The sequence below is a fragment of the Chlorocebus sabaeus genome, chromosome 10 (assembly GCF_047675955.1).
Source record: "Chlorocebus sabaeus isolate Y175 chromosome 10, mChlSab1.0.hap1, whole genome shotgun sequence".
Classification (NCBI taxonomy): Eukaryota; Metazoa; Chordata; class Mammalia; order Primates; family Cercopithecidae; genus Chlorocebus; species Chlorocebus sabaeus.
In genome coordinates, this window is record NC_132913.1 from 7,679,300 (window position 1) to 7,696,168 (window position 16,869).

Consider the following 16,869-nt stretch of genomic DNA (forward strand, 5'->3'; position numbering starts at 1 on the left):
CCATCTTTTATGAAGGGTAGTCAACAACTGCCATTCCATTTATGAAACTGATAAATGCAGAAACATAAATTTAAAGCTTTTCATTAAGGTCAGGTGTGGTGGCTCACGCCTGTAATCCGAGCACTTTGGGAGGCCAAGGCAGGCAGATCACCTGAGGTCAGGAGTTCGAGACCAGCCTGGACAACATGATGAAACACCATCTCTACTAAAACTACAAAAATTAGCTGGACATGGTGGCGGGAGCCTGTAATCCAGCTACTCGGGAGGCTGAGGCAGGAAAATTGCTTGAATCGGGAGGCAGAGGTTGCAGGAGCCAAGATTGCATCACTGCACTCTAGCCTGGATGACAGAACAAAACTCCGTTTCAAAACAAACAAACAAAAACCTTTTTATTACAAAGCTTATCTAATTTAGTTTTGAAACAAAAATGAACAAGTTGGTAACATAGTTGACAGACTTTGGAGAAATACTGAATTATTTTTCTTTAAAAATCAGTTTGGATAAATGTAATTTCAAAAATTATAGTTTGGGTTTATTTATTTCTTTTGGATGACGTCAGTTGATAACAACAAAATGCATTATGACTAAACTGCTTCCTTTTCGCAGCTGCTCATGGAACTCCCTTAGTCCTCTTTCCCTCTTCTTGAACAATGATGTGTAAGTAAAGATAATATTGTTGACAATGTAAGGTAATTACACTTTTTTAATGGTTCTTTTCCATGTTTAGTGAATTGTAAGACTTTTACCAGTTTTTGCACCTGGCTCACAGAAGTCTAATCTCATGTCACAGATACTGGGGAGATGTTAAACAAATATAGAAACATTATATGCATGATTTGCCTACATTATAAAACTTGACTATTGGATTTTTAATTCAATTCAACGAACTCAAGCATTACATCCTTGTCATTTCATTAAAGTGTCAGAAAGTGACTGTGCTTTAAACTTTCAGTTTTATTTGCTGACTTTGATCAACGATTCACCCTCATCTTTCTCTATGTGCATCCCAGTTGCAGTTCTACTTTCTTTCCTGGTAATCCCTAGATTTTGCTTCATGAATTTAAATTCTGTGTGATGTTTTAGTCCTGGAGATTACACTTTCATAAGGCCTGACTTACGAAAGAGCAGTTTTTCTAAAAAAAAAAAAAAAAAAAAAAAAAAAAAAAAAAAAAAAAAAAAAACCTCAATTCCCACCAAAAACAAAGAAAATATTAAGGAAAGAAAGAAGGAAAGAGGTGGAGAGAAGGCAGGAAGGAAGGAAAGAAGGAAGGAAAAAAGGAAAAGGAAGGAAGAAAGGAAAGAAGGAAGGAAAAAAGGAAAAGGGAGGGAGGGAGGGAGGAAAGAAGGAAGGAAGGAAGGAAGGAAGGGAGGAAGGAAGGGAGGAAGGAAGGGAGGAAGGAAGGGAGGGAGGGAAAGAAAGAGAAAAGAGGAGAAGGAAGGAGGAAAGAAGAGAAGGAAGAAAGGAGGGAAGAAAGACAGGAAAGAAGAAAGGGAGGGAAGAAAGAAAAAAAGAAGATAAATGGAAGGAAAGAAGGCAGGGAGGAATGAAGACAAGAGAAAAAGAAGGAAGAAAAATACACTAATGATATTTGTCATCTTTTTATGTACATTTGGGCTATTTGCATTTGGAAACATGTATATTCAAGTCCTTGTCAATTATTATTTGTCCTTTTATGTCGGGTTGTAAGAGTTCGTTATGTATTCTGGATACTAGAACTACCTTAGCCAGTTGGGCTGCTATAACAAAATACCATACACTGGTCAGCTTAAACAAGAAATATTTTTCTCACTTCCAGGATTGGAAGGTCCAAGATCAAAGTGCTGGCATATTTGGTATCCGGTGAGGGTCCCCTTCGATTACAGACAGTCACTTTCTTGCTCTATCCTTACATGATAAAGAGAGAGAGGGCTCTGATTTATTTCTTTTCTTATAAAGGTGCTGATCCCACCCACAGAGTTTCACCCTCCTGACTTCATCTAAACCTAATTACCTCCCAAAAGTCCTACTTCCAAGTAGTATTGGGATCGGAGATTTGGATTTTAACACATGGAATTTGAGGGGACAAAAACATGCAGCAAGACCTTTATTAAACATATGATTAACAGATATTTTCTCTCACTTTTAGATTTTGTTACAAACAAGTCTTGCAGAACTCACAGGCCCTCCGTCCACTTTGGGAGCTGCCTGAAGTTGACATGGATGCATTGCTCCAGAGTAAAGCCCGCATTATGTACCGCACTACCCTTTGTGGAACAAAGCAGCTACATCATGGTGTCATCTTGAAACCAGAGTCACTGCGAGATTGCTCCCTGCTCTGGGGGCCAGTTGCCATTGTGTCTCTTCATCCCTGAGTGCTCACCATTATTTCATCATGCTCACACAAGTGGTTGCAGTGCCATGACACTGACTTCTTGGAGCCTAAGCTCAGATAAATGTCTGTGACTGGTGCCTGAGCCCAGACAATTCTATCCCCACAGGAACAAGTGGTTCTTCACAGTGTTGAGGCCAACCCGGGGTTGACTGAACCACCATGAGCAAGCATCCCCCTCCTGAAAATCAGCCCAGCAACTCTATCTCTGGCAAGTCTGCCCCTCAGCCAGATGAACTGCCATGCATGTACATCCCCAGCTGGAGAACTAGCCCAATCGCCTGCACCAAGCCCACTCTAGAGACATCTGAACTGCTCTGCATGTATACCTCCAGCTTGAGAACCAAACTGGCACCTTACACCCAGTAAGACTATGCCGCTGACACAAGTAACTCCTGTATTCTAGGCCAATGAGGCAATCACAGACACTGCTGTTGTGTATGATAGCTGAAGAAACTGCATGGAGACTACACTGCTACATTCATCAAAGCCAAAGTCAATGTGCCATACCCAACAGACACCCTAGGATTCATCTACAGAAAAAACGAACAAACAAACAAACAAAAACCTCTTTGCCTACCCAAAATCTGCTTTAGGCAGCTACCCAAAGTGGACTGAGGGTCTGTTTGGTCTGCAGGATTTTTTTGTAACAAAATCTAAAAAATGGGAGAAAATATTTGTTGATTATATATTTGATAAAGGTCTTGCTGAAGAGACAATTGTTGGGTGAGATATGAGCATCCAGATCAAGGATGCTCAAAGATCCATGAATACACACAACTCACAAAGGTCCTGATGTAGGCACATGATAATCAAACAGTTCCAAAGTCAAAGACAAGGAGAGAATTCTTAAAGCAGCAAAAGTGTCAAGTCACATATAAGAAAAGACTATAAGAACATTAGACTATCAGAATATTTTTAGGTTATAAGAATACTTATCAGCAGCTAATTCTCAGGATGATAATTCCTGTAATGAAAACATGTGAAAGTAAAAAACCCACTAGTAGAGCTAAACTTATAATCAAACAGGATACTTCAGTACCATAATCATGCTGTGTAAATTTTTCAAACCTCTACCATAGAGGTTATGAGTCAGAATGGTCAAAAATAATTCAAGCTACAATCAATTGCTAAGGAACACACTATATATAAAGATGTAAATTTAGAATAGCAAATATAAATTATGAGGGCAGGATAAAAGTCTAAAATATTTTCATTTAACCAAAATTAAGTTATTATTAGATTACATAAGTCTATTATAACTACAAGTCTCTTTATGTTAGCTTGTAAATAACTACAAAGAAAGAAACTGCAGCATATACAATGATGAAAAAGAGAAAGGAATAAAAGTTTAGCAACACAAAAAAATACCAGACCACAAAGCTAAACAATGATAAACAATTAGAGAGGAAGAAAAGACCAAAAGATCTATTTTTAAAAATCCCAGAAAACAATTAGCAAAATGGCAGAAGTAAGTCCTTACCTATCAACAATAACCTTAAATGTAAGTGGATTAAATTATCCAATCAAAAGATGTAAAGTGGCTGGATGGGTAAAAAAAAAAACAAGCGCCCCCTGAAAAATATGAAACCCGATTATATGCTGCCTACATATACAAGAAGTACATGTAGTACATTATTTGTACAAGAGAATCACTTCACTGGTAAGCACTGCACAGACTGAAAGTGAAGAGATGGAAAAGGCATTCCATGCAAACAAAGACCAAAAGTGAGCAGCAGTAGCTAGATTTATATGAAATAAAATAGACTTTGGGTCAAAAACTGTAAAAAGAGACAAAATCACTGCATAAAGATAAGTGAATTTATTCAGCAAGATAACATAACATTTGTAAATAGATATCCATACAACACCAGAACAGCCAAATATGTGAAGTAAATGTTATTAGATTTAAAGGGAGTGATAAACCTCAATATAATGATAATAGGGGACTTCCACACCCCATTTTCAACAATGGACAGATCACCTAGACAGGAAATCAACAAAGAAACATCAAACTTAAACTGCCCTCTACACCAAATGGGCCTAATTGACATTTACAGAATACTCTATCCAACAGCTGTAGAATACACATTCTTCTCCACTAACATAGTACATTGCCCAGGATAGATTACATACTAAGCCAAAAAAAAGTCTTACAGAGTCAAGGAGATAGAGATTACATCAAGTATTTTCTGACCTCAATGGTATAAAATTAGAAATCGGTAACAGAAGAAACTTCATAAGTTTTACAATACATAGAAATGAAACAACATTCTGCTGAAAACTCATGGTTCAATAAAGAAATTAAAAGAGAAATTCAAAAGTTTCTTGAGACAGAGATGAAAATACAATATACCAACCAAACCTAGAGTACAGAAAAAAATTGTAAGAGGAAAGGTATAGCAATAAACACCTATATCAAAAAAGTAGAAAGATTGCAAATAAAAAAGTTAGCATCATTACTCAAGGAACTACAAAAACAAAAGCAGATTAAATACAAAATTAATAAAAGAAAAGAAATTGTAAAGATCAGAGAACAAATAAATGAAAGAGACTAAAAAGCAGTACAAAATATTAACAAGAGTTAGTTTAAAAAATATGCAAAATAGAAAAACCTTTAGTTAGATTATGAAAAAAAGAGCAATAACTCAAATGAAATCAAGGAAGAAAAAGGCAATATTAAAACTCTTATCAGAAATACAAAAAATCATAATAGAATATTATGAACAATTACCATCTGAAAAATTAGAAAACCTAGAAGAAATGGATAAATTTCTGGACACATACAACCTAGTATGATGGACTTATGAAAAAACAGAAAATGCAAATCTGAAGAAACCACCAAGTACAACATTACCCTGCTATCAAAGTTAGACAAGGATACAAGAAGAAAAGAAAACATAAATGCAAAAATTCTCAAAATAAATATGAGTAAAATGAATTCAACAACACATTAAAAAGATCATTCGCTTATTATCAAGTGAGATTTATTCCAGAAATGTAAGGTTGGCTTAACATATGCAAATTAATAAATGTGATACATCACATTAACACAATGAAGGATAAAAACTTATGGTCATGTCAATATAAGCAGAGAAAGCACTTTTCAAAGTTCAACATTCCTTCATTACAAAAACTCTCAACAAATTAGGTATAGAAACTATGTACCTCAACACAATAAAGATCATATATGAGAAACCCTCAAGTAACGTTATATGAAATGGTAAAAAGTTGTAAACCTTTCCTCTAAGGTCTGAAACAAGACAAGGATACCTACTTTCATCAACTCTATTCAACACAATACCAGAAGTCATAGACAGAAAAACTAGGCCAGAGGAAGAAATAAAGGGCATTCAAACTGGAAAGGAAAAAGTCAAATTATTCTGGGTTTTTGTTTTTGTTTTTTTTTTTTGCACGTGATATAACCTTGTATTTAGAAACACCTAAAGACTACAAAAATTTCTTAGCTAATAAACTTATTCAGTAAAACTGCAGGATACAAATCAATATGCAAAATCAGTAGAATTTTTATAAACTAACAGTGATCAATCTATAAAAAAATGAAAAAAAAATCCAATAATTAAAAAAGAAAAAAGACACCTAGAAATAAATTTAATGAAGGAAGTGAAAGACCTCGACATGAAAACTATAGAACATTGATGAAAGAAACTGAAGAGGAAACACATAGTAAAAAAAATTCCTTGTTGATGAATTAGAAGTATTAATATTATTAAAATGTCCATACCAGCCAAAGTGATTTATATGTTCAATGCAATGTCTATCAACTACTAATGACATTCCTCACAGAAATATATTTTTAAAATCTTAAAATACGTATGGAACTAAAAAAGACCCTGAATAATCAAAATAATCTTGTGTTTCTTTTTTGAAAGACAAATATACAAAAATAAAGCTAGGAGCACTGCACTACCTGATTTCTAAATATACTACAAAGCTATGGTAACCAAACAGCATGGTATCGACATAGAAACAGACTCACAGATCAACAGAACAAAATAGAGAGCCCAGAAATAAATCCACACATCTACCACCAACTGACTTTTATTTTTCAAATTGTAAATATATTTTATTTAGTAAGCAACAATCAAAATAGACTTGTAGTACTGCTTTTTTCAAATATTAAATGGAATATTAACAAAATGTGTCCACTTTTATGAATTATTATATAACTTTAGAATCTGCAAAGACCCTGACTAAAGAAACAAAAATAATTGCATAGCTGAGACTGAAGATTACAGTGCTACAAATGATGCCAAATGTCTTACATTTAACCAAATACGTCTTCAGAGGTCCCTTAATTTTGAGCATTAGGAACAACAGAGAAATGTATACTGAAAGCATCACTAATAAATTTTTTGTTGCTTCACTTAAACACAACAGTATTCAACACAGCTGCTAAACAGTATTTGAAGTCATGACTAAATCCACTTGTTCCTCCAAGTGACATTAGCGTTCTGCTAGCCAACACTCTTTATCGCCGGCTGTTTAGGTGTCATCTCATCTTCTTCATCTACAGCCTTTTTGTAATTCTTGGCTAATTCTAGCATCTATTTTAATACTAAATCATTGTATTTACAATGTTCACGTAATCCTGAAGTGTCAAATCTTCCATTCAACTCCTTATGCAAATTTAGCAACATCTTCTATTCCAGTTTATTTTTCAGATAGTTAATAGTAATAGAGTAATAATGTCTGTTTCATCCATTAATTAATGCCTGGATAGATGGCTTGTTTAAGTGACTCATATTTGAAGTTGTTAGTCTTGGTTCATGTACCATCATATTAGCATTGATCAACCTGAAGGCATCACTAACAACCTTCCCTTTTACACTCTGAATGAAATCCACAACCACCTGTTAAAGCTCCCCCGATAAGGCTTCAAAACTCTGCTGAGTACTGATATCCACCCTAGAAATCCCAGCAACCAAGCCAGGTGACTGTGATGCCAACCAGTAACCATCAAGCTTTCCTGTCTGATTTAATACATGCACCATTTTAGCTTGGAACATTAGATCAAATGCCTCCACACTGACATCTGTGGCATAGCAAACATGTCAATCACTCTGATGGTATAATAATCAACAAATTTTCCAAGCTTCAGACACATAACTTCCATTGGAAGTCCAGCATTGCCTTGCTTTAACCTTTTTAACAGTGCCAGGGAAGAAATATAGACTTGTTTTGCTGTTTCCACTACAGGAGCATCTGTAGGTGGCCACGACCCAGTCTAGGCATATCTTCTCTAAGAAGTCTGTCTATATTTCTGGTCAGTAACTACAATTCTTAAGGCATTCAATTTCTTGTTTGACAAATTTCTTCTTAACGAAAGTTCTTGCTATTTCTGGCAGGTGTAATTTTCCTGTGTGATGTGACTCTCCAGAAGGCCAACAGGGGTGCAAGGCCACAGTCCAGACCTTTGTCTTGCCTCTGCGGTAAAGCAAAGACAGAGGCAGCAGCTGCAGTGGCTCAGACTTAACCTGGCTGTTACTCCACAAACCAGAGATGAATCAGCCCAATTCCATTCAAAAGAGTTGCCTGGGTCTCCTTGATTTCTTATATATCATATCAATAAATATCATATAAGCAAGTCAACATGTCTACTCAGAATACTGTCTACATTCTAGCTTTTCATTGGACTCTGGGCAGATTATTTAGATTATCTTTAATGGTTTAATATTTTAAGTAAAATATTTTAAACTATATTTTTATTCAGAATTTTTATTGTTTTTCGCTAAAAGGTTTTGTACAAATAACCTGACATGACTTACAACTAGAAACTGCCTTAAAAGTAATACTATGACAGAATTTATTATATTTGCATCTTAATATCAAAAGGTAATTTCAAATTGAAACTTTCAGATCTTACTTATTCTTTCTTATACAGGCATAATAATATATTATTTGGATTATTAGTGTATATTTAATTGGTGGAGTATTAATGGGTAAACTCCAAACTATTTGGAAAGCTTTAGCAATCCAAGTAATTTAAGTAAACAGAAAATAAAAAAACAAACTTGTAGAATATATAGAACCTTAATTAGAAAATTACATATTAGCATTATGATTAAGGTGTACCACAACAGCCAGCCCCCCACAAAAAAAATCACAGGTAATTTTAAATTTAACAGAAATGTTTAAAGGGGAACTTTTATATGACCAGTAAATATTTTCATTACATAGTCAGAAATTTCAAACAACATTTTACCATTTCTTTAGAGAGAACTTTTCTATAATCGTTAAATATCCTTTTTACATACTCAAAATAATTTCCCTGAACATATGGAAATTTTGTTTGTGATGGCCACAAAGCTAGCAGGAATCACAAGTCAAACACTTTTAGCCAGTAGAACATCCTTCTCACATTAGGCTGAAGGCACAAAGGAACTATAATGTACGGGTAAAGATAAACCAGACCTAAAATTTCCATCCACCACATCACAAGAAACAGGAAGAATAAACACTGTGGCTCAGAATTGCACAGCCGTCCTGAGGTGCTACAGCTAAAGCCTGATCATATGTCTAAAACTAAAGGACTTAAATAAGCAACAACAAAAATTACGAAAAATCCACAGGATGTGAATTTAGTTTAAGAAATTAGCTTGAATATTTCTCCAAGGACCAGGAAACTATGTTACCAAATAGATTTGAAAAAAGAATCAAATATGTGCTCTAAAAACTACAATAGCCAATATTAAAAACATAATGTATGGGTTTACTAGTAGATAAAGAACACTTAAGAAAGAATCTGTGACGATAAATCAAAACAATCTCCCAGAATTCAGAAAAGACAATAGAAAGATGGGAGAAAAATCATGGAGAAAGTGATTAAATGATTGGAGGAGACAGAGACTGGGTCAGAAACAATACTGAAAATACATGATGAAAATGAGGTGCATCTAACAGGGGAGACAGCAGAACAATAATGACAAAGAAAATCTTAATAGGAGCCGGAGATAAAAAGACACATTCACTTTAATGTAATGATAGAATAGCAATATTAATAGAAGCTGGAAAATAATAGAAAAATATTTTTATTATCTTACGAGTACTTCCAGTGTAGAATTTTATACCCAGGGAAAAGAGTCTTTTGAGAAACAAGTTAAAGACAATTTCTAGCCAACAAAACTGAAGAATTGGATAACAGAATAACTTTATTAAAAGAAAATTTCAAGAAAGCGCTTTCAGAAGAAGGAATGCAATCCCAAATAGAAGATATACTAAACATACAGAAAGAATGATTCAAGAAAAGGCTAAATCTATGATTGAAACTTAACATTCATCAGGGGTATTGCCCGAAGTTTTCTTTTTTGTTATGCCCTTTCTTGGTTTTGGTGTCAGGATGATACTGACTCCATAGAATGAGTTAGGGAGAATTCTCTCCTTCTCAATCCTTTAGAATAGTTTCAGTAGGGTTGATACCAATTATTCTTTCAATTTCTGGTAGAATTTGGTAGGAAATCCACCTGGACCTTGGCTTTTTGTGTTGGCAGTTTTTTTAAAAAAAAATTACTGATTCAATCTTCTTGCTTGTTATGCTGCGTTTAGGATTTTTGTTTCTTCCTGATTCAAGCAAGGAGGGTTGTATGAAATTTGTCCATTTCCTGGCCAGGTGTGGTGGCTCACGCCTGTAATCCCAGCACTTTGGGAGGCCGAGGCAGGTGGATCACAAGGTCAGGAGATTGAGACCATCCTGGCTAACACGGTGAAACGCTGTCTCTACTAAAAGTACAAAACAAATTAGCTGGGCGTGGTGGCGGGCACCTGTGATTGCAGCTACCTGGGAGGCTGAGGCAGGAGAATCTCTTGAACCCAGGAGGTAGAGCTTGCAGTGAGCCGAGATTGTGCCACTACACTCCAGCCTGGGCTACAGAGTGAGACTCCATCTCCAAAAAACAAAAAAACAAACAAACAAAAACAAAACACGATTTACGAATTCATAGATTACAGGACTCAATATGGTGATTGTTAGCTCTCCTAAAATTTATTTATAGATTCAGTGTAATTACAATAACTTGTCAAGTTAGGTTTATGTCAAAGTGCAAAGGGACACAACCCAGACACATCTGAAGATGTAAACAGGCTATGTGCTATCCTAGATTACAAGAATTGTGTTAAAACTATAGTATTTGAGATGATTTGCCATTGGTTCAGATATTTAAAAAAATAACAATGGCACAAGAAAGGAGCTTACATGGAACCACATACTTAATGAGAACTTTGCCAATGAGATATATGGCACTGGCAGTTACTAAGAAAAGGACAGAGAAGCTTTTCTATTAATATTGATGAGGTCTATGCTTATTTGTCTGTTAAATAGGATCTGAAGTTCATATCAATACATAAAACTCAAGTCCAGGTAGACTGTACAGGTAAGGTGAAAGAAAAGCTATAAAATAAAAAGAGAATATAGGAGAATATCTTCATCACTATTACACAGGAAACAACTTCTTTAAAAAAAAATAAAAGCAGTAAGTTATCATGAGTTATAATAAATTCAGCCACATCAAAACTAAAAAGTTCTATTAATCAAAGAACATCCCAAACAGAGTAAAAAGTAGTCAATTCACAATATTCTACATAAGTATATAAATATATATGTATGGGTATATATTGATATAATGACAGACTAGAATTCATTATATAAAGAATACAAAGAAATCAGTAAGAATAAGACAGATATTTTAATAGAGAAAGTGGGGAAGGGACACGTACAGCATTTCAAAAGCAAGAGGTAAATATGGCCAAAGGCTGTATCAAAAGGAGGCCAAACACAGTAAATGAGGAATTATGTAGAAAGGAAAATGGTTAGAACTCTAGGAGACTGAATTTTATTTTAGAGAATCTGTAGAAAATAAACTTCTGCATAAGAAATTAGGCACAATTTCAAAAAGATGATAAATGTCATAAATTATATTCAAATCCAGAAAAAAAAAATCATGCATGATATGTTTAGGATTTTTGTCCCCACTCAAATCTCATTTTGAATTTGTTGAAGGAGGGACCTGGTCGGGGGTGACTGGATCATGGGAGCGGTTTCCCCCATGCTATTCTCATGACAGTGAGTGAGTTCTCGAGATCTGAGGGTTTTATAAAGCAGTTTGCCCTGCTCTTGCTCACTCTCTCACCTGCTGCCATGTAAGAAGTACCTTTCCCATCTGCCATGCTTGTCAGTTTCCTGAGTCCTACCCACCCATGTGGAACTGTGAGTCAATTAAACCTCTTTCCTTTATAAATTATCCAGTCTTGTACCAATACAATGTGTGTGTGTCTGTGTCTGTGTGTGTGTGTGTATGAACTAACTGCCTGACACACAAATTGTATACTATTTTTTGTACATGTTTTGGCTACCTGCTTTCGATAGACTCCTCATATGACACAGATTTTGAAATACTTTTCTGTAGGTTATAAAGATGATTCTATGTTTTCTGTGGCATTATTGATAATCATTTTAGTTGATAGTTTGAAACTGTTTCTTTCAGTTTCATAATTGTAATTGATAATATTATGTCCTAATTGAGAGATCTCTATTAAGTTTGTTTGATATATCAGTTGTAAGACTTAAGGACAACTTAAATGTGCTTGCTGAGGAACATTTTCTTCTACCAGTTGCTCATTGATGCCCTCAGAGTAGAATACTATAAAATATTTTCTAATGTCAATATTCCAAGTCAAATTAGCAAGATAGTTATTTTTTCTCAATGTTTATATGATTCAATATTTTTAATTATTTAATCAAGTAACCAAAAGACTTATTTACTACTTCTACTGATAATTCAACTCTTTTATTTATTTGAATGTACTTGTTAAAGGCGGTCTCAAAGCTATCGTTTAATGAATCATCACTTTTAGTATAATCTGAACGAAAATTGGTGTTACAATGTGCTTTTGATAGCAGAAAAATATATACATATTGATTTAAACACCCATATTCATTATTTTATTGTTTTGTTAATATTCAACATTCTAGTATTTCTGTTTTTAATCTTCAGTTAACTTATTTTTCTGAAAGTATTCTTTATACACTTTAAAACAAATGTTTTAAAGTGTCAGCTGTTTAGTACATGCACATGGTAAAACCTTTGACTCAGTGTCCTCGTGATAACTCAGCATCTACATGATGTGGTATGGGGTAAATCAGTACAAAATATTCCTGGAAGTCATTCCTTACACATAGACTGCTAGCAATCACCTAATCCATACATAACAGTGATGGTCATCACCATGAAGCATTTCCATTGAGCATGGAAACTCAAACTTCATTAGCTTAAAAGAATATCTGCCCCAAAGGAAGTAAAATAAAACCACAATAAGATGCACCAAGTTTGCAATAATTAAATTTTCGTAGCAAAGGAAATTCTCATACACTATCGGGAATGCAAGCTACTAAAAAAAAAAAAAAAAAAAAGTAGAGAATGAAATTTGATTGCTTAACGATCTTGAAGATAATCTCTTGACTTATTGAGACAGCCAAGTGGGAAGGGCTCCCTGGCAGAGCCTTCAAATGACCTGTGCATTGAGAAGAGTGCACACTGGGGTGGGTCACAGAAGTTCACTCTGCTCTCACCCAGGAGGAACCTGGCCCCTTCTCTTCCTGGGTGGAACCTGGAATTCAATCTGAGGCCGGAAGCCCACGGGCAGGAAGCATACTCTCTTGCTTCGCTAAGAGTCTCTGTTTCCCCTTTTCTTCTTTTTCACCCAATAAAACCCTGCCCTAGATCACCCTTCAAATCGTCTGCTAGCTTACTTTTTGGTGGCCCTGTGACAAGGACCCTGTCTTTAGCTGAACTAAGGAAAAGTCCCGCAACATTGTGACTCAGCAATTCCAACTTTTAAGCCTCAAGATAACGAAATACATGGCCACCAAAATACTCATACGATTATGTTTTTGGAAACACTGCTTGTAAAATCAACACAAAAAGTCATATATATCATCTGCCAAATGTCTATCCACACTGAATAAATAAATTGTGAAATAGTACACAGAGGAAAATAATGAACTAAAGCTATATACGACAGCATGGATAAGGCCCACAAACTAATGTTGAGCAAAAGGAGCAAGTTGAAATTGCGTATACATAGTGATTCCATTTAAGCACATTTCAAAAGCAAGCAAAACTAACTTGTATTGGTTAGGAATGCATTTACAGATATAAACATGAAGCAAATAAAAAATTTAGTACCACATTTTATTTCAGGATTGTAATTTCCTCAGTTGGATTTGAGGGAGGGGTTTATGATTAGATAAAGGCATATTGGGTGAGGAGATTCTAGGGTTCTGGCGGTGTTCTATTTCTTTATCTAGATGTATATTGGTGTTTGCTTTATGGATATCTATTTAAATTTACATATATATTTTATGTACTTTTCAGTAAGTATCTTTCACATTAAAAGGTAAAAATACACTCTGGGTATATGCTGATCCTATCAACTGCTTTCCTGACCTTGTCCATCTATTTTTCATCTCACCTGCCCTTTGTTTAATAGGAACCTAAAAATTCATATACTCAAATTTCAAATTCTATTTCTCTCTATATGCTGTCCTTCCCCTAGCCTGCCCTAGCTCAGTCAAAGACAGTAATAATTCAGATCTCTGGCTCAAGTATATAGAATCATCTGTGATTATTCTCTTTTATTCACAGGCCACTTTCAATGTGCAAGAAAATCCTTTTGGCTTTGCCTTAAAAATCTATTCTGAATCTGACCACCATCTGTCATCTCACTGTTAACTTCCCCAAGTCACTCTCACTTAGCCTTTTGTGATAGCATTCTTTCCAGAGAGTGGAAACTGTGTTTATATTTCTTCATTCACTTCTTTAAATATTCCTTAACCTTCTTGATCTCCTTCATACTTCCTTCTCTTGAAGACACCACATCTCCTTTAACCCTTGCAAAACTTCCCTGTTCTCTCTCTCTTACTTCTTCTACCGCTGGACTAGTGAAAAAGCAGGTACCCTTCTTAATATTTACACTGAATCTAAATCACTCTAGCTCCTTCTAAAAACAAACAAACAAACAAACAAAAAACAGAAACAAAACAAAAAAACACTCGGTTTTGAATTGACAGGAGACTCTGCCAGTGAGTAATCCACATTTATTTAAATATCGAGGTTCATTAAGATTCTAACCCCTTGAGGTGGCTGGGACTTTCTCCAACTAATACTGTGCAGATTCTTGGTGGTTTCACTGTTCTTCACACCCCCACCCCACCTCATTTCCCCCACTTTTCTTCTTAATAGTTTAAATCTTACGGTCAGCTATTACAGTCTATTTCCTACAACATTAGCTTCTGTCTAGTCTTCATCCATCCATTCACAGAATTTCAATTCTGGTTAAATATCTCAAATCTTAGTGTTCCACATGATCATGTGAATGGATCTGAAGAAAAACTCACAGTGATTCTAAATGATTTTATCTTAAGCTCATGCTAACTGCCATCAAGTTGTCTCTTCATTCTGACTCCATTGTCCTAATCTACTATAGTTTCCACCCTTTCAGATGATTATTAATTTTTGCTTTCTTTTCAGTCCCCCAGAACTTCCTCTCAGTATCTTCACTATCAGTCACTGACCTTATTCCTTATTTCAGTGAGAAAATAACAGCAATAACAGCAATAAGAAGGTAACCATGGTATCTCTTCCATACAGATAGCCACCAATATGAACCTGGATCTATAAAATCTATATTCCCTTTTGTTCCTATGGATGAATTGTCCTTGCTCCCAATTAAGTACTTTTTTTCATATATTACTTGAAAACTTCAATATCCACTTTTGTAAAGTAAAAGTATCTTTTTAAGTATATTGACCATATTTCATTACATTTTTTTCTTGATGTATAGAGATGTTTTACACCTTTTGTATATAAAATTTATCTTTTTAGTCTTCTGACGTATGCATTGAACTCCACGGTCTTTTTGAATAGACAGGATTTCTTAAATTTGATGTAAAAGTAATATCTAGATTCCCGTAAGTTATGAACCATACTTTTTGTATCCCATTTTAGAAACTGTTATTGTTTTGCCTTTTATAGGTAGTTCTACAATCCACCTCAAATTAAATTTGGGGAATGTGTGAGGTCAGTCTAAGTCTTATATTTCCCCCATACAATACCTGGTTGCCTCAGTATCTTTTTTCTTTTCCTTTCTTTTCTCTCTCTTTCTCTCCTTTGATTGCTATTTTTACTGTTCTGCAAAGGCATCTACATCGTTAAGTGTCTACTTATGTATAGGTCTGTTTCTAATCTCTTTATTCTGTTTCATTGGCCTAGTTGTCTAACTTGTGCCAATGCCATTTTGTCTTAATTAGGGTAGCCTTATGAGAAATCTTTATATTTGATAGAACAAATTCTTCCTACTCAATCTTCTTCATGAATGTCTTAGCTATTCTCAGAACTTTACACTCCCGTATTGTTCTAGATCCACTCTCTACCTTTGATCATGCTGCTGTTTGTCTTGAGAAACTGATTTCTATGGAATACAAAAACTCCTGTGCTGTTTAACTTCTGGTTGGGTTTAACCACTTGGAGGGAAAGCAGAGTAGAATGTATCAGAGCAGAATATAGGTAGTAAGTGAGATTTGGGTCCTTTTTTCATGTTTAGTGATTTGGCTGCCACACCCTGCTTATGGCCTCACTTCCAACAGACAACTCTCTTATATAATTGCCCTCTCAGGCATTCAGTAAGTTTCTTCCCTTTGCCCTTTCAGGAAAGCTTATTGGAGATGTAACCACAGCAACAACATATTAACACAAAAGTCACAGCCTCAGCTTTATATTTGGTACTAGAAACACATAACTAAATTAATTAACATTTAAGTTTAATCATGTTTTGCCCTTCAGGATAGTCAATCCATTCAAAATTGACTATCTTCCTCCATTCATTCATTGAAGGCTGTCTGCTTTTTCCTTATGATTCATGCTTTTTGTGTTCTTGTTTAAAAGAATTTTATTGTTTTGCTTTTTCCACCTAAAATTGATTTGGGGAATGATATGAGGTAGGAATCGATTTTTATTTGTTTTATATTATACCAATGGTTCCAACACCATTTAGTGAAAAGATTGTCCTTTTTTCTTCTGCTCTTAATTTCATATGTCTCATACCTTGTTTACACATGCCTATATTTATTACCCTACGTGAAAGAGAAAATCATAGAGGAATTTTGGTTATTTATAAATAGGTGATGTGAAGTTTCAGGACAAACTGAAAGATACAGAAGCAGGACCTATATGTACAAAGAGGCAAAAAAAAATTAAATTAAGGAATTGTAAGTATATCCATCACATAGGTGTCTGGTGCCAATTATGTCAAAATGAGGTTGAAGGAGAAAAGAATGTGGGGGATTTCATTTTCAGGTTCCTGATCAAATCAATCTATACTTTACAGTATGACACACTGGGTTTCTTTTTTGATCTCATAAACCCACGTGTATGTATGTGAATATGTGTATTTATTGTCTTTACCCTCTTTATTTTATTACCATTTT

At 34.8% G+C, this 16,869-nt stretch overlaps 1 pseudogene; it reads right to left on the minus strand.

The window, feature by feature from the left end:
* Positions 1-6,753: 6,753 nt before the first annotated feature.
* LOC119620578 (26S proteasome non-ATPase regulatory subunit 14-like) overlaps positions 6,754-16,869 on the minus strand; it is a 35,804-nt pseudogene continuing 25,688 nt past the window's right edge.